Here is a 17282-nt window from a genome sequence, read left to right on the forward strand (position 1 = left end):
ATAAATAACTAATTTAAATATCATGGAAGACACACCATTGCAGGGAAAACGTAAATGTTGAGGGCTGGCGGGATGGCTCAAGATAATGGTGCTCACCACGAAAGCGGACAACTTGCGGGACACCCCAGCTAACCCCAGAATGGGAGGAGAGAGCTGGCTCCCAGAAACTATCGCCTGGCCTCCATGCATGCACGGTGGCATGTGTGAGTGCATGGAAGAACATGCCTGAAACAGTTGAGGTTTGTCTCCTCGAATCTATGCTTCTGTCGCAACTCTAAAACCAACATGATTTTCCCGGTAACCTGATACTATCTTGTAAAAACACCCAGAAAAATAAAAATCACATGAAGAGTAAAAAAAGGTCTGGAAAAATAATGGAACTGGACAAACTATCACATTTGGATTTCACTAGTGAGCTATGAAAATTTTCTAGTAGCTACTGAGTATACACATTTATTTAGTAAAATATGCATGAAACACACTCAGTAGGCATTATAAACATATATCAACTAGCAGTTAAGATCAAAATAGATTCTCTTTACCTACAATAAATACACTGGGATAACAGGGTAGCCACTTAGAGGGAAAACATATAAAGCTGATTATTGATTTACTCCAGTAAAGTAAGTTGGAGATGGATCAATGTCTTCAAATATAGCACAATGAGAAGCGTAAGAAGAGAGTATTACAAAAACAAAGTTCAGAATGTTAGTGGGGAAGACTCAAGACGGACGTGTAAACTGAAATCCAGAAATAGAAACAATGACAAGCTCAATTACACTAAACTTTTAAAAGTGAGTGCCTCGTTGGAAGGTACCATGAGGAAAGCATCAAATACCGTACATAGGCCAAGAGCCGATTCCCTGCACTAAACACTCAGAAGCCAGAGAGAGACAAAATCTAACCCAATGAAACAAGGGCAGGGATATCAGTTGCATGTGTGTGGGAAAATAGAGTCCTTAGATTGAGGACAGGACATTCAACTTCAGTTACCTTTTTTCAAAAAATACAAACTTAAAAGTGCCTGCCTGTCTCCCCCATTCCCTGTTAAATCAGCAGAAATAGAGTACAACATGCAATGTTAATTGTGGAGTATAAATTTGGTACAACCTCTTAAGAGGGGGAATTGCCCTCTGCTACAGTTTAAATGTTTGCCCTTTGCCCCAGTGATTCTACCATCAATTTATCCAGTAGAAAACCATCAGCTCAACAAAGGGCTTAGAAACATTGTAGGAAGTACAGCCTGAGGATTTGGACCAGAGTCAGTTCATGAGCTTAAATCCTCTCCATGACTTCTGTCTATAAAATGGCAACAGTATCTCCCTAGTTAGGATGGTGATGTGCTTTAAAGACTAAACAAACGTATGTGTAGATTGTTAGAGCTATGCCTGTCCAGACTTCGCTATTACAGTCAACATCATTAAAGCTAGAGGAAAGTTTCAAATACAAAGGCCCAGAGAAGTCTACCCGTTTAGGTGGGTAACCTAGCGATAGCACTTCTCCACAATGGAAGTCTTCCTGAGCACACAGATTCCAATGTGTTGATCTGAGAGCGGCCCCAGCATCTACTGCTAACTAAAGTGCATGTGATTCGGGTAACTGGGACGGACTGCTTAGGGACTGGTGCTTCTGAAGGCAGGGACTCTTCACAGGAAAGACAGGTGGAGGGGAATAATTAGTAGATTTTCCCAGAAAGTCTTAGCTTCCTAACCATTCAACCAAAGGCCTTTAAAGGATGCAAAAACAAATCAGGTAGTCATTATGGATCCTATGAAATCCTGTCTGCATAGATTGTTATTTTTTTGGGGGGGGGGTTGAGAAAAGGTCTCATCATCTAGCCCAGGCTAGCCTTAAGCTCACAATTCTGCTTCAGCCTTCTGAGAGCTACGATTACAAGCTCAGTCCAGCCAGGCGGTGGTGGCGCACACTTTAACCCCAGCACTTGGGAGGCAGAGGCAGGTGGATCTCTGTGAGTTCCAGGCCAGCCTGGTCTATAGAGCAAGTTCCAGGACAGTCAAAGCTGCTACAAGCCCTGTCTCAAAAAACAAAAAAAAAGGGGGGGGGTACTGTGCCTTGCTAAGTGGGACCCCTGTCCATTGGAGAATGTGACAAGCAATATGGCGTGGTGGAACATTGAGGATGAAACAGCATAGGCAAAAGGGACTAGGTTCTACAAGAAGCGCTGAGTTTTGGTTAGGGAGGCTCTAACTGGGAAGGAAATGTTTGATGGTACATATTGCTTAATCTGAAATGCGTATTTTGTTTTATCTCCAAGCTAATATACACAGCTATTATCCTGCCTCTGACTCAGGCGGCTGGTGTAGAATGTCTCGCCCCCAGTTCAGTACAGCATCTGTGAACACACCTGGGAACACCACCACTGCCTCCCAGCCTTGTTTCCCTCTGTGTTGATCCCTCCTCACAAAACAGCATTCCACAGGGGCCTTTTCCAGGGCTTCCAGTGTGTAAAGATGTCTCGGCCCCTAAGCAAGCCAGCCTGCACCGCAGGTCTGAGAGTGGAAACGTTTCCATTCAGCTCCCCAGCAGATAAGAATCCAGAACAAAGGTGGAGTCTGAGTCACAGTGCCAAAGGAGCCATGAACGTGCAGCTTTCAACATCTTCCAGGTAGCTAAGGAAGGCTGTGAGATCCTGACGCATGAGCCAGCAGGTAACTTCCCAGCCACTCAGCCACACCTGGGCTCTCAGGCCATCGCCTCACAGCAGCCACGTGACGGGGCAGACCTGCTCCTCCTGGGTGTTCTGAAACACACTCTCCTCTCTCCCTCTCTCTCCCTCTCCCCCCCCTCTCTCTCCCTCTCCCTCCTCTCCCTCCCTCTCTCTCTCTCTCTCTCCTCTCCCTCTCCTCTCTTTCTTCTCTCTTTTTGTCTCTATCTCCTCTCTCTTTCTCTCTCCTCTCTCCCTCTCTCCTCTCTGCTTATCTCTCCTCTCTCTGTCTCTCTCTCTCTCTCCTCTCTCTCCCCCCTCTCTTCTCTCTCCCCCCCCTTTCTCCTCTCTCTCTCTGTCTCTCTCCCTCTCTCCTCTCTTTCTCTCTCTCCTTTCTCCCCTCTCTCTCTGTCTCTCTCCCCCCTCTCCTCTTTCCCTCTCTCTCTGGCACACGCATGCACAGTCACTCAGGAAGTCAGACAAATGGCATCTTGTGCTCTTCATAAAGATTAGTGGGCAGAGCAGGCTAACAATATCACAAGAGGGAACCCTATTAAAGACCCAGGAAGTGGACGGGGAGTGCTTTCCAAAGCATGGAAAGATAGACCGCTATTGTTTAAATGATTAAAGGTGGGGGTGGAGTAACAAGAAGAACCAAGTAAGAAGCACCTCCTACCGCCCTCTCCCTCCTTAGCCCGATGATTGCCACAGCTGAAAGAGGTAAGACACCTCCCATAAGCAAGCACATTGTAAATGAATCAGAGGAGCTGTCAGAAGAAGATCCATTGCACACACAGGCCTGCAACCCGGGAGAGCTGCGGGCATCTTCTTCTGGATTGCTAAGGCTTCTGTGACTCAGTGAATGCCTCTGGGATATGCCATGGGCACCCCATGTGAAGGCCGTCCTAGCCTTTAGATCCCAGTACACCCAGCACAGACCCCAAGGTAAAGCGGGAACCCACCGAGACTGTGCCACCTCTTTCTTTTGTTCCTCACTGGTACAGGCTTGGAGGACAACCAGGGGGAGGGGATCTGTTGATGGACACTCACTGCAGAATTCACTCTCAGAAGAACCACAATGATGTCTGGACTGGAGTCTACTTGATCTTCCTTGGGAATACCATGGCTGGGACTTCACACTAGCCGGGTAATAGCTGCCCAATGTAAATGAGACCAAGGCAGAGTCCCGAGCATGTCATGTACGCCCTTGGATATTTAGACCCACTACGTCCAGGCAGTTAAGATACTCAACACGAAGGAAATACACTTGGAATTACTCAGCGAGTAGGGGATGAGGCCATTTTCTCAGGGAGCTCATGTGCTCTGTTGGGGTGTGTCCAAATGTTGGCTGTTTGGGGCAGACAGAAGTATGTGTGATGAAAATTGTGTTTATTGTCCCCATAGCCCTTTTATTTCCTTGTTCTCTTTGGAAAAGGTGAATGGAGCTGAGAATACAGCAAGCTGGCAGAGTCGGGGCCAGGCTGCACAGAGACCTAGGTTTGATCCCCAACATCAAATAAACCAGGGGTAGCAGCCCTGTCACCCCAGTATTCTGAAGATCAGATTCAAGGACATACTCTGCTATATAGTGAGTTTGGGGCCAGCCTGCAATACACGGGAGCCTACCTCAAAAACACAATAAAATAAAAGCAAAGCCAAAAGACCCCGGCAAAACAGAAAAGAACAAGAGGAAGATGAAAAGAGAAAGAAAGAGCAGAACAGAAGAAAAAAGGGAAGAGAAGGCAAACAAGGACCTCGGGCCGGTGAGTCCAGTAGTATGTCCAGTGTTAAGAACATTAGAATACATAGCTTCTCCCTTGGCAGCATTACAGGTCTCTGCTACTTGAAAGAAACAAAGGTGTGGAATAAGCATGCGAGTCTGAGGGAGAACAGGCCTGGTGGGCAGGAGCAGCTAGACAGCCCTTCGAATCATTACAGGCCCAGAGGTGTGATCCTTGAGCACTTGCCTTCTTGCTAACAGTCTCTTTTCCGGGGTCCATCAAAGATGGAGATCCAACCAGTGAAGACCACAGACACTCCCACACACTCTGCTGTCATCAAACCCAGCAGAGCATCTTTCTCAGCTCTTGTCTGTGCCTTATCAGCCATCTTCCTGAATACATCCCATCACTGTAGGTTGGAAGGACCTAAGCAGAAGGGAGGGGAGGGGAGGGGAGAGGAGGCCTGGGGGGTGGGGGCTGGAGATGACAATGGAAAGGGCAGCACTTAGAGGAGGGAAATGAGGGGAGGGTTGCTTTATTTATTTATTTATTTATTTATTTTTATTATTATTATTATTTTTTTTTTTTTTTGATTTTCGAGACAGGGTTTCTCCGTAGCTTTTGGTTCCTGTCCTGGAACTAGCTCTTGTAGACCAGGCTGGCCTCGAACTTACAGAGATCCGCCTGCCTCTGCCTCCCGAGTGCTGGGATTAAAGGTGTGTGCCACCACCGCCTGGCAGGGTTGCTTTTTAATAACACTGATGGTACATCACAACTGGGTTTGTTAGGGCAGTTCCATGCGCATCTAAGGTCTTCTTGCTCACATTCACGCCCACTACCCTTCCTCCTCCCACTCTCACTGACCCCTGGGAAGTGGTATTTCTGATGGAGGTGGAAGGTTCGTTTTTAGTTCAGGAGAAAGAAAGGCTCCAAGAGAAATCAGTGAGACAGTGATGGGCGCACAGCATGAACACTGCACCCCCTGGAGTCGGACACAGTCACTAGGGGTATGGTGGCAGTCGCCACAGGCCTACTCAGTGAAGTCAAGTGGTACTTAATAGGACACCCCTTGCTAATTCAAATCCCAACAGCCTATTAACTCAGTCCCTTAGGATATTTGTGGAGCCACCCACAGGGTGGTGACAGGAAGTGACAAATCCCTCCCCCCCCACTCAGGTTGATAAAACTAACCTTGATGTACTATTATGCTTCAAAGGAATCACAGTCCAAAGGCCCCACCCTACAGGAAAACTTCTCATAGGTGAACACCCCCAAAGGGCAGCCCCAGCTTCTTGCTGACCAGTGAGTTTTCAGAGAACGCGGAGAGAGCAAAGCCAGTACCACAAGTTTCCTAGGTTTGATAAGAGGGTCTGTAAAATGATAGAATGGACAAAGTGCTTGGTCCTCATCATTCCTTCGTGATAAAAAGGAGGTGACGCAAGCAAGCGGTTGTGAAAGAGACCATGCTGCCTGGGTTCTCTGCAGAGTCAGCTCTCACACTACCTGGCTAGACCAATGGTCAAGCATCACCAGATCTGAAGTGGAGGCAGTAAGCCTGATGCCAGGACTAGCCTGCTCAGAGGCAAACCTCCAAGGTCATTGCTTTTCTGACTCTGGAACAGCAGATCTCTCATTTCCGAGATGGGCAGACCCGGGAACAGTTACTCAACATCCCTATAAACCCACGCTTTCAAAAGCACGCAGCAAAAGTGCTGTGGTACCTGGTGCACTATTGGGCACACGGCAAGTCCTGAGGGGACAAAGCTCTTGTCAGGGCTGGGGTACGGTTCAGTCAGCACAGTTCTTGCTGCGTAAGCCTGAGGACCTAAGTTAGGTTCTCAGACGAGGTCTGGTGTGGTGGCATGTGTTTATTTTCCCAGTTCCCGAAAGGTGGAGACAGTAGATTTCTGGGACTAACTTAGTCTACTTGTTGAGTTCCAGACCAATGAGAACCTCTGTCTCACAACGAATACGGCAAAAAGCTGAGGAAGAATCCCTCTGGCACCAGGTGCACTTACACACGTCTACACGCCCCTGGACACATGTGTAGTGTGCCTGTACGCACACCAGCAGAATGAGTTTCTCTTTTCTTGCCTCCATTTCCACAGCCTTTCTCCGGTCACATCATCTGTTATGAACTGTCCCAAAAGATATAAACGTCATCTTGGTTCCTCCTGAAGACGAATGTCTTAACAAGTCCTTGTTCCTATTTAAAGGCAGCTCTTCTAATTGGAGGAGACAGGGCTATCTCTGACCCAGCCCCATCCCCTTCCTCAAGTCCTCCCACAAGCCACTCACAAACCCCCGGCTGAAAGTGGGATGACCCAGGAAACCGAGAGGTCTGTAGTAGCAGTTCGTGGACTGGCTGACCTTCCAAACCCTATGAAGTCATTTATTTATGCACATCCCGAGAATGGGGAAGCTAGGAGGAATCCTGCCCTGTGCCTGTGGGCAGGGCTGCCGAGAGACTGTGTCTCATCCTGACAGACCCAGAAGTACCAACCACAGAATTGCGGTGTGAGCTGTGAAGGCTGAGGTCACTGCTGGGACCATACCACACTTGCAGAGCGCTGCCAAACTCAAAAGTCACCTCTGGCTGCACCCAGCCAAGAGTCACTGCATCTGCTAGGCACGAGTATGAGACATAGCAGGCAGGCAATATACTCCTGCTTTATAAAAAATGATGCCAAATCTGGGACTGGGAACTCATCTGCCTGGAAGACAGAAGATGCTTCTTCCTCTTCTTTTTCTTTCTTTTTTTTTTAAGGTGAGTTCACTTTTTATGACTTAAACTTTCTTAAATGGACCCTCTAGCATATCCACAATGCTATGCCATCAATATGTCTATTTAATTCCAAACCATTTTTCATCATCCCAAAAGGGAACCCCGTACTTGTGAACCACTCACCCCTCATTCCTTCCCCCAGCCCCGACTAGTCTGTCTACATCCTGTCTTTATGGATTTGAGATGGGAAGGTTTGCTAAAGATTAACTATCTTCCAGTCTCTTATTCTTTGGCCTATGCGTTAAGCCCGACTCATCAGTGTTAAAATACACATTACCCTCGGAACTAAATGGGCCCAGGTTCAGATTCCAGGCCCAACCATCTGCAATCTGAGTGTCTTTCTAAGTCTCACTTTTAACCCTATTCCATGGGTTTCTGTTTAGAATCAAAAGAAACGGATCCATAGGGCTCTAAGTGCTTTCCCGATGATGGCAGCAGTAATATTCATGGTTCCAGAAAAATCTCAAATAGGGGCTGACCATATAAACTCAATACTTGGTATCAAGAAAATCTTTTTACAGGCTAAACTTTTAGGCTCTCCAAAGGAAGGTTAACCCTACAAGTGAACGAAGAGCAAGTTTTCAAAATAGAACTGCAAATATTTTACTTTTGAAAGCATCAGACTGACTAAAGTTCCAATACAATTGACAATCTGCTTGCTCTGTGGCCTTGGGGAAGCAGCTGTACTTCTCTGATGCTATTCTCTTAGCCAGCAAAGAGTAAAGTCATCCACCTCAAAAGATCGCCTTGACCAAATATAATATCTGGTATGTGTGCTGGCACGCAACTGAGTTCTCTGTTCTTTCGTAGTGCCCCCCTCTGGAGCCCTGGGGTGCAAAGAGGCACACTGACCTTGTGGAATGTGTCTGTGCCCTAGGGAAGTGTCATATAGCTCAGTGTTGTGGCACACACCTATGATTCCAGCACTTGAGACACTTGAGGCAGGCGGATCACCAGCCTTCTCTACTAAGGAGTTCCCAGCTCAGCCTAGACTACAGGGAAAGTCGGTTTCGGAAAAACAAAACGACAACATCACCTTAAGCCAGAATGCCTGGCTGAAACTTGGTTTGGTCTGGACAGTATTTTTACAAAAATTAAATTTATTATGCTTTTCTGGGTTATATATGCAGCAAATTTTTCTAGTGTTCCCATCACCAAGATCCCATTGGACACAGCGACTTCACCTGCCTGTGTTACCTGCCCTCCTCCTGCCTGCCTACCTGCATTTCCAGCTCTTGCTTTATTCAGGCTTTTGTGCCTTTCACCAGTTGAGACAGGCACACAAGTGATGCCCGCACACTTTTATACTGTGCTACTTCCAAGGAGAATTCGAAAGTTCCCTGAGACAGCTGCTCCGTGGACATAGAGGGCAGGCTCAGAGTCCTCGGCTTCCATCTCCAGTTTCCCAACCTGACCAGTGCTTTATTTAATTTAGCCCCTGCTTCTTACAGGGCACTCATCCACTTGAAGTACAAAGTTTAGATTCAGTCCTGCCATTCAGACTAGACTGTCAAAGGGGGGCGGGGGGAGGTGTGTCATACCACATGGAGTATCAAAACACAGCCATGGAGCCCCTTGTCCATGCTCACTCCCTCAAAGCCCCTCAAGAGCATCTTAGATCTAGCCCGTGCTTATAGCCCTGAAAAGAGACCTGACTTCATTCGGGAGTCATTCAGTTTCTGTATCTCCTCACTTTCATTCCTCAGTTCCTACCCTCAGAGGGGGTTAAAGTCCAGTGAAAATCAAGGTTAAACCCCCAGCCCACCCAGGGAGCCATGCCACGTGCGCAGGCCCGAAAAAAGAAAAAAAAAACGGTCGCGGTAATCCACCTCGGAAAAGAGACAGAGAAAATCCCCTCCCATTGTCCCTTCCTCCTTTCCCTCACCTCCCCAGTGCACCAAGCGCAGGTAGCCCTGGAAGCCCCCACCCCCACCCCCGGGGCAGAAAGAGCATGGCGCACACGTGGGGCGCAGCGAGCCCGTGAATTGCAAGCAGCTTCCTGAAGCTGGGCAGGGAGGAGGGGGACCGGGATGCCTCTGCCACACGCCCCGGAGCCCGCCCTTGGAGCACACCCGGCTCCAGATCCCTTACCCTGTGAGGGGCCGAATGCCTGGGAGCTTCTGAGTGGGGCTTCCTGGATCCGGCTTCTGGCTGGCAGGAGAGCCCCTATCCTTCCTTCCTCAGCCCGGGCTTCTCCAGGGGCAGGGTGGCTTCAGAGCGTCCATGCAGGCAGGCAAGCAGGCAGACAGGCAGGCAGGCAGACTGGCTAGTGTCCCCCCTTCTGCCCTGCCCTCAGCTGTCCCAGCCAGGCCATAGCCGGGCTTTCTGACATACTGGTGCTGGGGACTTCACTTCCTGGTTTGGTTTTTTTTTTTTTCCTCTTTCACAACTGAAAGTGGAAGCGCTTCTGACCAGGAGGAGGGAGCCAGGCAGTCAAAGCTACCCCGGCTCGTTTTTTTTAAAAGCCTTCAGCCCCAGCCCCTAAGGGCTGAAACAAAAGCCACCTTGCATCCACACAGTCCACCTGCTCCCGCTGGTCCCACTAGCTCTCCTAAGACGAAAATCCAAATGAAACCGAGTTGAGGTGCATCTGGATTCACTGCCAGAGAGACGGAGGTGACGTTGTTCCCCGCTGCGTTTGCAGGACAGGAAAGTCCAGCTAGAGGGACCTCCGCCCTTGGGTCAGTCTCAACACAACTGTCTTCAAGTAGCCCCTCTCCCCTTCCCCAGAGCTGCCGACTCAGGAACACCGGCAGTCCTCATAGAGACAACAAAAGAAACAAAATAAGCCAGGAACCACTGGGGCAGCGAGCCATTAAATTGACGTGGCTCTTTTTCCTCTGACACACCAGATACGCCTTCCAGTCAGCCAAGTTTAACGTAAAATTGTGTTCTGTGACCCCTCTCACACCTCAGCATTACCCCGGGTTCGCGATTAGCTTATTTGATCACCCTTTAAGGCTTTGTCTGGTCTCCCAAGGGTACGAGGAGATCCCGTTCTAGAATGACAGGTTCTGCCCCCCACCCCCACCCAGCAGCAACACTACAGACAGGCAGAATTACACAGCACTTTCCTAGCCTAGATCCCTCCATAAAGGATCTGCAGGAAGTTCAAGATGAGCCTGGCTCTTCCTGAGAGCACCAGCTACCTTAAGGGATTCCTTCTCTCTGCAGAGAGCACCCACTCCTGTAGGAAAGGCCAGGAAAATGGAGCCATATCTCAGAGAACAGCAGGTCTGTCCTCTTTGGAAGGATAGAAGGAGGTGCCTCTGGCTTTTGTTTAGTTTCAGAGCTTCCCCGGAAACAATTTTCTTCAGAGGAGACCATTAGATGGTCCATTAGATGGCAGAGTGGATGCCAAGCCTCGGTGCCTGGGATGCCCCCCACCCCCTTAGCTGTTGCAGGGTCAGAGGAGACCAACTAATATTGTGGCTACTGGTCTCTAGAACTGAATGTCGAGTTCAGCAAGATTTTATTTTCTTATTTTTTTTTTAATTTATTTTCGAGACAGGGTTTCTCCGTAGCTTTTTTGGTTCCGGTCCTCAAACTAGCTCTTGTAGACCAGGCTGGCCTCGAACTCACAGAGATCCGCCTGCCTCTGCCTCCCGAGTGCTGGGATTAAAGGCGTGCACCACCACCGCCTGGCTTCAGCAAGATTTTAATCCAAAGATTTTAATGGGAGGATTCTGACATCACCCAAGACTTCTGTCTTGGATGACTGGAGTAGACCATGGAGAGACTAGCCACCATGTCTTATCTAAAGCCAAGCCACAGGATCCAACACCTCAGAGATGTATCGAAAATATGAGGTTAGTATTGCTGCAGGGGGCAGTAGATGCCCCCTGAGCCAACACATATCATAGCCGTAGGATGCTTGCCAGCCCCTAACAGCATCCCTGCTACTCCCTCCCTTCCAATAGGAGTCTCAATTGCCAGCAGTTCAGAGGCACCTTTAAGAATTTCTGAGTGGCAGGTGAAGGAAACCTACATCCTGACTCCAGAGCTTTATGCCTTTTAAAAAGTGAGAATATTCTCTTCCAATCCCCCCCCCCCCAGTGGCTCAAATGTTTCCCTTCCCAATCGATTTCTTTCTTTGCCTCCCACACAAGTCGGCTGAGATTACCACTGGTGTTATGAAAGAACTTGAAGCAGGTTGAGGATGAATACCCATCCCACTGTCCCCCACAGCCCCCTACTCCCCTAGACCCGAGAAGGCAGCTCACCTTGTGAGAACAGTCACTGTTGCTGGGTCGAGGAATGGCTCCTCTTGCAGCTGGCTTGCTGGTTCAGCACCACATGCAGCAGCCTCCGACTTTCCACGCTCTGGGACTAGGCACATCTGAAGTCACTGGATCCTGTCCTGAGAGTGTCCTGCCAGCTCTTCTGGAACCTTTGGACCTGTTGCAATAGAGGTGCAAAGGTAGAAGTTACCTGCTCAAACACTTTCAGTCACCTCTGACAGAAGTGGAGAATTTGGCAAAAGGTTAAACAAGAGATTGTTAGGCAATGGATTTAAGAGGAAAAAAAACAAGGAGCAATTGGCTCAGAAAGTGCTATTGAGTGGGGTGAAACTGTTATAAAGCTCAGACTTCAGGGGAACGAGTAGGCAATGAATAGGGGCTTTGCATGTGAGTTTTTTTCTTTGCCCCCATCTTTGGGACTGAAATAGAAAGAAGCCAGACCAAAATAATAAGGCAGAGAAAGTGCTCCTTAACTTTAGGGTGACAGGATGGGGGGGGGGAGTCACTTGCACTGACTCAGGCTATGGCTTCAAGATCTGGCCAGAGTAAGTTTGTGTTTGGAGATGAGCTTCCTAGGAAAGCCGGGATAATCCAGGATATTCCAAAACAAACAAGCAAGCAGAGCTGGCCTGAAGTCTGAAATGTGAACCATAAGACGAACCCAAGTGTGCTGTCTTCAGAGAGATCAGGTTCATGGGCACAGCCTGTCCTCCTCAACCCTGGAAAGGCACCGGAAGCAGCAACGTGGCTGTTGCCTCACAGCTTCGTCTATCTTCCTCCTTCTCTCCATGTGGAAGATGCTCATGACCGTGCTGTTCCTTAAGCATTAAGACTGCAAAGATATCACTAATCAGAAAGAATACAGACAGAGATATTAAAAAAAAAAAAGGATCTGCAGAACCAGCCCAACCTCTACTCATCAGATGAGGCCAATGAACCCTTGTCAAGAAGGTACTAAAATCTTAGAACCAGGCAGTAGCCAGCCTAGGCCTGAGGCAGGGCCACGGATCCGCATCGCATGCTTTGGCCCTCTGTGATGTTGCCTCGCTGATTTATGCCACCAGTGACCCTGCAATGCTTGAGTGCTTTCTGTGCAGCAGCCCTTTAGGAATGTAGAGCAAAGTTTATTTTGTTAAGGTACCTGGCCAGGTGTTCAATATCAAAGTGAGGCACCAGCGCCACTTCCTGCTCAATTCGTGTGCGGTGGTTAGCATGCTAACAACATAGGCTCTTCTCAATTCGTGTGCGTTAGTTAGCATGCTAACAACATAGGCTCTTCTCAGACCAAATGCTCATTCACGTCTCAGAGGCATAGACCTCAAAGGTCATCTCTCCCTGAAGGGCCTTAGCCCTTCCTTAGTACCCGGAAGAAAAAGGCTTCTGAGAGGCTCTGAAGAGAGTGATCTGATGAGAACTTCAGGCGTCAGTGCTACTGGGCTGGACCAGCGCCAAGCAAGGTATGCTGGTCAGCAAACTACTGCCTGAACACCTGCCGATGCCCACTCTCCAGAGAGAGATGCGCCAAGCCAAACTGTGCTTTCCAAACTTTCGTAAATGTCACAGTCCCCCAGAGGGAATGTTACAACACAGTTGTCTGGGCCCATGCCATGGCTTTGATTCAGGAAGCAGGAGCTGGGGCCTGGAAATCTGCGTTAATATCAGTGTCCGGTAATATGGGTGCTATTGCTCTGGAGAGACCCTAGATGATGTTTGCATTAAACATCTACCCTGACTTCAATAGAACCAGATACAGAAATATCTCAGGGGTTGCATTAGAGATGGCCTTGGTTATGACCAAGTTTGACCTACAAGGGTTGTATTGGGGGTAGCTTTGGTTATGATTAAGTTTGACCCACAGGGTTGCATTAGGGGTAGCCTTGGTTATGACCGAGTTTGACCCAGACCTGAACTGGTGTTTGTGGAGAACCTGGTCAGCTGGCTGAGTCCCAGACAAAGATGTTGCTGATTAGGAGATCCTGCGACTGACTGTTCACATTCCTTCCACAGATCTAACTCAAAGTCAAGCAGAGCCAAAATGGACAACCCAAGTGGGTGGAGGGTGAGTATGAATGAGCCATCAGTGACATAGTGACCTTGACTTTACTCTCAGGGGCACTGGAGATGCCAAAAGGTGGTGTACTGACTTATGGTGTAAAGTCTGGAGTTCAGGTTCCTAACTCTCTAACAGGCCGTACCATCTCTCTCTCCAAAAATCAAAAACAATAAAATAAACTATTTCGCACATGCTCATGTGATATGTGTCCCTGTTGAGTGTGTTTGCAGGTGTGTGTATACACACATGTGGAAGCTAACACTGGTGTTTTCTTTGGTTGCTCTCCACCTTATAGAGTGAGACAGGGTCTCTCACTTGAACCCAGAACTCTCTGACTAGTTCACCTACGCAGCTGCTTGTCTGTGAATCCCCCATCAGTCTCCCAGAGCTGGGAAAATAGGCAGGTCTCCATGTCTGCCTGGCAGATATGTGTCTGCTGTGTATCTGAGAAAGCAAGTGATTTTCCCACTGAGCCGTCCCTGCAGCAGCCACACAATCTCTTGATGAATCACTATCTCTGGTGTGTTTGACAGGTTTCTTCATAGTGCCCACAGCCATATTCTTTAGAATATAATGATTTTTTTTAATCAATCAGGCATCCGGCAGCCCCTAAAGTGTACAAACCTTTATTCTTTTGGGTCATTCACATTCAAGGTTCTTGAGATGTGTGGTGTCTAACCAATAGCCTTGATTCTGACACACTCCTCCACATGATGCTCTGGTGGGCTTTATATACCTTCTCTCCCTTTTCTTAGGGACAAAGGAAACACACTTTCAATATACCATAGTTCTAGAATCCCAGACACGAACATTCCAGAATCCTGTAACAGCCTGGGAGCAACTTGGCTAACTGTTAGGCGACGGGCTGGGAGGACTTCACAGATAGAAAACAGCTCTTCCAACGGCCCGAAAGCAGGGTAAGGCAGGCGTGTTCATACAACACTTCCTCGTCTGAATCTCTTCCAGGCTGCCACTTCATATCTATGAGGTGTGAGTGTCAACAAGACCTTCAACCATTCAAAACCAGTAGTGAGGGGTGGGAGTCAGACCCTAAGAATGAATACTTAATTTGGCTCTTGAAATCAGCTGGATGAAAGATACAGTTTGCCTGAACAAGAAAGTAAAAATAGATAGGACATGTCACCTCCTGAGGTCCTATACCTTGGAGATTAGGCCTTGATAGTGTAGAGAAGGAAGGCACACTTATTTCTTAAATAACTTTAGGGTATTTTGTAGCATCTAGTAATTTACCTATTGTCCTTTAAGAGTCTGGCATGGTATCAAATGCTATTTTAAAATTTTATTCACTTTCATCACTACACCAAAAAATAAAATAAAATTTATAATAAAGGTTATTTCAAGATTCTATACAATGGTGAATCTAATAAGTCACAGAGGAAAACTGAAATTTCTTCTTTCAATAATATTCTGGGCTCTGAATCTAGAAGAGTCTTCCTAAGCTTTTGGAGTCTCAGTTTTAGAATACACTTTTGATTCAGATTGTCGAATGTACACAAAATAATGGTTCCCTCAGGTTTAGGCAAGAGCAAAGGTGAGTGGTGGAATATGAGAAAGGGGAGATGTGGGCTGGGGAGGAAGTCCGATGGCAAGAGCTCCCTGGGATGTGCAAGGCGCTGGGTCTGAGTCTCAGCACAGAAGGACGAGGAGGAAGGAGGGAGAGGAAAGAGAAGAGGAGGAGGGGGAGGACGATGTATACACAAGATGCCTGTAGTGAGAAGAGATGTAGAGATGTGGAACTCGTAGATAGCAAAGATTTTAGGCTGTCTGATTGCTTGTCCGAGTCTGGCAGAATGGCCCAAGAGCAGACACCAGAGCAGTAGATGAAACGACCTATGTCAACCTTTAGCAATAATGAACTAGAAAAAGGGAGCTGGGATGCCATGACCCAGGGTTCACTGAGTAGCTGGTAGACGTGTCATAGAGATAGGAATGTTAGGCTGAACTTTAGCTTCCCACATGGTAGAGTTGGCACTGAAGTTTGTCCTCGACTGTGATATGGAAAGGTAGGGGCAAAGTACCCTAAAACCCTCTCCCAGCAGGGCTCTCTTAACTGACTGCTGGAATTCTATGACATTCTGCTTATCTGCTACTTCAAAAGGCTAATGATGCTCAAAGTACATTTCCAAGGCAGCGATCGATGGTCCTTAGCAAGTTCCTCAGCTTCAGTTCAGATGCTCACAGAGGCTTTCTGTAAACAGGGCCCACAGTGGAGAACATTACAGATCACCTGCCAAGTGGCCTCTTACATTCTAAGAGGATTTCAGCATCGCATCTCATCTAATCTCACAGCAACCCTAAGATGATCTTATTGCCCTTACTGGAGGAAAATGAAGGGTCTTTTTGGAGGAGGAGACTAATGAATGTGCTCAAAGCACATGGTTATCATCACATGGCTAAACTCTGAGCTCATGTGGTTTTGGTCCAGAGTGCAAACATATCTCTGTAGTTCAGTGCCATCAATTCTACAACCCCTTATTCTCTTGTGTGCATATACACATTTCTCTTGAGAACTGTCATTGATCTCTTGATAAACATTAAGAACTCTTGCTCTAAGTCAGCAGGACCCAATAAGCCATCGAAACCAGACATCAAGCTGGCCACCACCTTTCCCTCTTTCAAAGAGATGGACAGCCTTTCTGCTCCTGAGTTCATTTCCCACAAAAGCCTCACTCCTTACACCTTCAGGACAAACTACACATTCTAGCTAGGGACTCTCTCCACCAGCAGGTCTTCCTTCTTGGTAATGGGTTAATGCAATGAAGGGGCTGCCATCCTGCCTTATTGGGGGCTTCAGAGAGGACAAGAGCAAACCCGAACCCACAGCTCCAATGACAGTAGCTGCTAATTCCTCTCGGTTCCAGCCACTGACAGCGATTGCTTGGGCATGCATTGTCTTGAGGCCACTTGTTCATTCGTTCTGGGAAGGAAGTGTTACCCGGAGATGTACAGTGGGTTGACAAGAATGGTGTTTGCACAATAGCAAGAAGAAGCATCCCCCAGACAAGGCTCATGAACCCCCACTCTTAAATGGGGAAGTACAGTCTGTTTTCTTTAAGGCTGTAGCTCCTGGTAGGTTGACCATATTCCAGTGGATGGCTCTATACCCAGGAATACATGGGAAGAACAAATTCAACTTGGTGGGTTATAAAAAAAAAAATAGGACATAAAGTTGGGGTTTAAGAAGATGAAGTGGGTCTAGAGAGAAGTTAGGAGTAAAAAAGGGGGATAGATTGCATTATATGAAATTACCAAGCAATATAAGAAAGATATCTTACCAGTCTCTAGCTCATCATCCATCCTTCCCCAAACCACAGAGAACAAACTGACTTGCAACCTTGGAACCGGGCCTCCCAGGTGGTGATCCATAGCACACGAGTGGGCCAAGATAAACCAATTAACTCTTTACTCAAAGTGGCTGTTGTGCTGATGGACAGCTGTATTCTAGGGGTTCTATTGTGCCATACAAATACCATCATTATCAGTGACATGGAGTGAGTGAAATCAGGACATGGGAATATGAACTCCCGGCTCCTTTATCAGCAAGAGCTTTTAAAAGGCATAAACATCCAGACAGAGATCCAACGCTTCCCCTTCTGGGTTTATATACAAGGGAAAGTAAAGCAGGGGCTGAAAGGGCTCTGAGCTCCTATCTGCATTGTGGCATTATTCATAAGAGACAAGATATAAAACTAACCAAAGTGTCAACAAATGAACAAAGAAAATACAATGTATAACTCCAATAAGTGTGTGTGTGTGGGCTAAAACCGTGACTCAGCTAGAACTGAGTACAACCTTT

At 47.5% G+C, this 17282-nt stretch overlaps 1 protein-coding gene across 2 annotated transcripts in view; it reads right to left on the bottom strand.

Annotated features, from left to right (window-relative positions):
* Acsl5 (acyl-CoA synthetase long chain family member 5) overlaps positions 1 to 11613 on the bottom strand; it is a 48403-nt gene extending 36790 nt beyond the window's left edge. Inside the window, exon 1 of one of the 2 annotated variants that reach the window (XM_057778267.1) lies at positions 11395 to 11613. The gene's annotated coding sequence lies outside the window, so the exon portion shown is untranslated. Of the gene's footprint in view, positions 1 to 9262; positions 10093 to 11394 lie in introns of those variants that run through there. The other variant, XM_057778266.1, reaches the window with a different exon arrangement.
* Between the last annotated feature and the right edge of the window lie 5669 nt (positions 11614 to 17282).

The sequence above is a fragment of the Chionomys nivalis genome, chromosome 8, assembly GCF_950005125.1.
Source record: "Chionomys nivalis chromosome 8, mChiNiv1.1, whole genome shotgun sequence".
NCBI classification, from domain to species: Eukaryota; Metazoa; Chordata; class Mammalia; order Rodentia; family Cricetidae; genus Chionomys; species Chionomys nivalis.